Genomic DNA, 5,064 nt, shown 5'->3' on the forward strand with positions numbered 1-5,064 from the left:
AGCCTTTTGCTTGGGGCCGGGGGGGGGGGGGCGCGGAGGGAGAGAGAGACACGGAGAGAGCGCGCGAAAGCAGGCTATGCAGGATTGGGTGGCTCTCCTGTCCAAAGGGCTTCCCCTTGGCCAAGCCCCACCCCAAAGCCCAGGAAGTCCAGAGCTTGGCACCCAGCCAGGGTGAGAGCATTCCTCAGGACTCTGACAGGCTGTGGGGGATGGTGGTGGTGTTCCTACCACAAGGATGGGGGAGGGGAAGGAAACGCGCAGGGGAGGAAATGACCTCGGAGGGTAAGAGGTGGGGAACTAGTCCCAGTCCCACGAGAGAAGGGCTGAGGCTGGATGTCTTCCCAACGGCCATGCGAAGGGTCTGCAGCTTCAGAGCAAATGTCCCCTAAGTCACCTCTCTGCTCAGGGTCACCACTGACGTCCCAAACTGTCCTCTGAAGGCTCTCTCTCTCTCCCCGCCCCCTCCCCCTTCCCCGTCCCCATCCCCGTCCCCGTCCCTAACTCTGGGACTGTGGTTGAGCTCGGGAGCCCCCGAGTGGCGAGAATCTAGAACTGCAGCTGGGCTGGGGGAGGAGCCCATCGGGTCTCCCTCTGTCTCTCCACCAGGGCCCCTCCCGTTTCCTCCACTAGACCCAGGACTCTGGAAATAGCACCTGGTAATGAGACCGCTGACAGATGCTGAGTTATAGGAGAGCAAGTGTCCCTAGTCCTTAACGTTCTAGCTTGATTGCTTTGGAGCTGTTTCCCTTGAAAATAGGTGCCTTAGGACTCCTCACATTCCCTTTGACACATCTCTCTTTAACATGCCCCTGGGTGGTGTGCTTCTTGGCTACAATGGAAGTCCCCTTGTTTGTGCCCCAAGATTTGTAGTTCTTGGGCTATCTACTATTCATGACCTCTGTGACTTTGGAGGGACAAATGGCACCCAACTATTCTGATTTTAAATTTAGCCTTCCCTACCCTTCCTTCTCTGATCACTACCTGATGTACAACCCTTTCTCCTAGTCAGCCTCCAACCACATAACTTCCGTCACCCCAATTTCCTACCCCATCTCTCAACACCACATCTCATGTGGGGAAAAGGAGTGGGGCGGAAAATGGACAAAGCCCCGGTCAGAATTTGTCCCAACGAAAACAGTTCCTCTGTTTAGCTTCACTTAACCTATTTTCTAGCTTTTCCTCTTTAGTCCCCTTGCTCTGCATCAAGCCTTCCCGCTGGACTAATTTTTGCTGTCCTGCCCTCTCCCCCTTCCTTCACCATGATCTCCCAGGGCTCTTCCCATCCAGGACAAATGTTCCCAACGTTGAGAGAGGAGTATTCTCCATTCTGGAAGTAATTTGCAGCTTGAGGAAACTGAGCCCATGGAGGAAGAACTGTTTCCAGTGTCGTTGGGGAAGAGGAGGTGACGGAGGAGGCAAGAAGCAGAACGCTCACCTGAGGAGAGGCCACGTTCCCATCATCCCGCCCGTAACTGAAGAACTCGGGTGGTATTCGGGGATCTCAGAGAGCTCTGCCAGCATCATGAAGAAGTCTAGGGGAAATGGAGTAGAGGTAACCAACTTTGCAGCTAGGGATTAAAACTCTACCCAACTCCACCTCCAAAGCAGTTTTCTTTTTTTTTTCTAATTAATTTATTTATTTTTGGGTGTGTTGGGTCTTCGTTGCTGCGCGGGGGCTTTCTCTAGTTGGGGTGAGCAGGGGCTACTCTTTGTTGCAGTGCGCGGGCTTCTCACCGCAGTGGCTTCTCTTTTTGCAGAGCACGGGCTCTAGGCACACGGGCTTCAGTAGTTGTGGCACGCAGGCTCACGCAGGCTCAGTGGTTGTGGCGCATGGGCTTAGTTGCTCTGCGGCATGTGGGATCTTCCTGGACCAGGGCTCGAACCCGTGTCCCCTGCATTGGCAGGCGAATTCTTAACCACTGAGCCACCAGGGAAGCCCCCAAAGCAGTTTTTAAAAATGATATCCTTCCTCTTGAATTTGCCTCATCTTTTTTTTTTTCTGCAAAACAGCATGTTTATGAAAACTCATTTGATCCATTTTGTGATGACACTTGAAATAGATTTACTAATTAAGACAACCAACACTCTGCTTTTACTTTTATTTGCATTTAATTTTTGCAGCATTTATTCCCGGGCCATAAGTTTTTGTTTCTTCAGTTTCTTCTGGGATATCTTTTTCTTCTGGGCAACCTCCTCGTCCAGTTTAGGAGCAATCTGTTCTTTTTCAGTAAGGATCATCTCAATGTGGCAGGGAGAGCTCATGTATGGGTTGATCCGACCATGAGCTCTGTAAGTCCTGCGCCGCGTCTTGGGGGCTTTGTTCGCCTGGATATGCTCAATGACCAGGGAATCTACATCTAAGCCCTTAAGTTCAGCATTACTCTCTGCATTTTTGAGTATGTGCAGTAAAAATTCAGCACTCTTTTTGGGCCACCGACCCTGCGTCCAGCCCCACTGTTTGGCCTGGGCACACCTACCAACTCCAACATTGTAACGACGGAATGGCACACATTGCTTCTTTAAAGTGACATCCTTCAGATACTTGGTGGCTTTTCGGATATGCATACCCTTAATGGCCTGGGCAGTTTCACGAGTGTTCTTAAAGTGAACACGAAGATTTGAACCTCTTGACTTGCATGATTTTGTGGAGTTTTCTGGGTCAAGTGAATAGCGAACCATTTTTAGAGGTCACCTCAGGCCGCTTACCGGAAAAGCTGCCTCATCTTTTAATTGTATGATCCTTAAAGTTATTAACCAGGGAGTTATGGTTTTGAAATCATTTTAAGCAGAGGCAGTCACGTTCCCCTATTGTACTCCAGTCCTCAGTCAACTTTCCTCTTCTCCCCAGGCTGCTGCTCCACATTCACCCTGAAGGGGGCACTTTTGTTCAGTCGTTAGTTGGTGCCAGCGAAAAAGGACCCCAAGAAGGAAATATAACAATTGGTCACGTGTTGGGGGTGGGGTCCTCGCAGAGCTTGCTGGGCCAGGGAAGGGAGGTCCACGTGGAGTGGGCGGAACTCGCTGAAAGTTTTGGCGGGGCTGGCAAAACGAGAAAAATAGCCGAATTTGAGTTGTAATTTTATTAAAAAAAAAAAAAAAAGAAAGGCAGCAGGGAGGGTGTGTCCTGCGGAGAGGCCCCCGCGGAGGGGAGAAGGGGAGCGGCAAACGAGCATCCTGCTCGCGGAGGCCTGGAACGCAGGGCAGGGTTTTTGCCAGAAAGCTCTGAGCCGGGGCAGGGCTTCAGAGCCGGAAACCTTTGTGGCTCCATGCTGGTTCCCCATCCCCCATCCTCCCAAAAAAGGGAAAGGTGGCCTCTCCACCCGTGGTCTCATTTCAGTGCCATGTGGAGCTGGGTTAATGCCAGCCACGCAACCCGTCTTCATTTACCTTTCCAAGAGCCTCAGGAAGCCGCCAAGATGAGTACTCTGTCTCCGGGAAGAAGCCAAAACAAGTCTCTTTTTACTATACCTAGTTCGGCCCCACTCTTAGTAGGAAAACACAGCTTCATACGGTCTTAAAGATGATCTATTTCAATTTTCTTTTTGGTCTGGGGAAACCAAGACCCAGACTGTTAAAAGGGCTTGCTACATGCTCTTTCCACACTATAGGCATTCCCTTCAAAGAATGTAGGTCATAGAAACGGAATTCTGTCATTCCAAAAAGTCTTAGAGGAATGGTGAAAGTGTTGCTCCATCCATACACTTAGCCAGAGGGCAAATGGGACTGGTCATTATCCCATTAGGGATGAAACAGAGATTTGTTTAGGGACTTCATTTATGGGTCCTATGGTTTTCCTAAGGCTCCTCAGCCAGTAGGTCCACTTTCTCCCTCTTGTCCTTTACACTTTGATATCTCACGTCCTTATATATGTCCTAGTTCAGGGATTATCACAGTTTAGAACCTAATGGTTTGGCAGCAAGAATTCTCTTCCCTTTTTAGAGAGCTTCTCTTCCCAGGTTTCAGTTTTCTGGTGGTCTGTCCACCTCATCCTGTGAATTGAGATCAAGAAGATCAGACCTCAAATCCAGAATTCCAGCCTTTTCGCTTTGGGGGAGAAAAGCATGTTTACTTAGTCTGGAGCAGTGAAATCCTAGAGTTTGGATTTCAGAGCTGTAAAGTTTTCAGGAAAAAAAATTGTGGGGGACTGATGTAAGCTTTTTATTTTGCCAAGTAAGGACATTAAAAAACTACCCACCACCGATTGCTGTGTACTATCACTATCATTTCACGAAAGTACATTTTAACATACACAAAATAGGAAGTATGTGATCTCTGAGTAAATGACAGTATTAAGCCACCCTGCATAAATTTACATGGGTGCATTTATTTGTAGACTTTTAAATGATGGCCATTCTGACTGGTGTGAGGTGGTACCTCATTGTAGTTTGATTTGCATTTCTCTAATAATTAAGCTAAGTTTGTGTGTGTGTGTGTGTGTGTGTGTGTGTGTGTGTTGTTATTTATTTATTTTTGGCCACACCCAGAGGCATGAGGGATCTTAGTTCCCTGACCAGGGATTGAATCCTTCTCCCTCTGCATTGGAAGCATGGAGTCTTAACCATTGGACCGCCAGGGAAGTCCCACTAAGTATTTTTAAATAGTTGAAAATCTAAAATAATATTTCATGAAACATGAAAACATATGAAATTTAAACTTCAGTGTTCCTAAATAAAATTTTATAAAATGGTGGGAATGTAATCGCTGGTTGCAGCCTCACCCCAGAGCCTTTGCTTTCAAACAATGAGTCTGCCACCTGTCATTCCCTCTAAATCCCCGTACCACTGGTACCTTAGATTAACCACTCATCAGCCACCACTCATTCATTTACACATTGTCTTTTGTGCTACGGTGGCAGAGTTGAATAGTGCAAGAGACTCCACAGCTGTCAAAGCCTGAAATACTTACTATGTGGCTCTTGAAGAATAGGTCCTGGTATAGACTCCAAAGCAGTGTTTTTCAAATTTGAGGTGCATCAGAATCACCTGGGGGGCTTGTTAAAACACAAGACTGCTTGAGTCCCACTGCAGAGTTTCTGATTCATTAGGTCTAGAGTGGGGCCTGAGA

The 5,064-nt window shown here is 48.0% G+C and overlaps 1 pseudogene across 1 annotated transcript; it reads right to left on the reverse strand.

Annotated features, from left to right (window-relative positions):
- Positions 1–2,089: 2,089 nt before the first annotated feature.
- On the reverse strand, positions 2,090–3,416 carry LOC114889202 (annotated as a pseudogene). The gene is made up of 2 exons (XR_003791983.1): positions 3,388–3,416; positions 2,090–3,039 (listed from the first exon to the last, which is right to left on the reverse strand). The product of XR_003791983.1 is annotated as a 60S ribosomal protein L17 pseudogene (transcript).
- Between the last annotated feature and the right edge of the window lie 1,648 nt (positions 3,417–5,064).

Source organism: Monodon monoceros, unplaced genomic scaffold (genome assembly GCF_005190385.1).
Source record: "Monodon monoceros isolate NGI ecotype Baffin Bay Population unplaced genomic scaffold, NGI_Narwhal_1 Super_Scaffold_9, whole genome shotgun sequence".
In the NCBI taxonomy this organism is placed as follows: Eukaryota; Metazoa; Chordata; class Mammalia; order Artiodactyla; family Monodontidae; genus Monodon; species Monodon monoceros.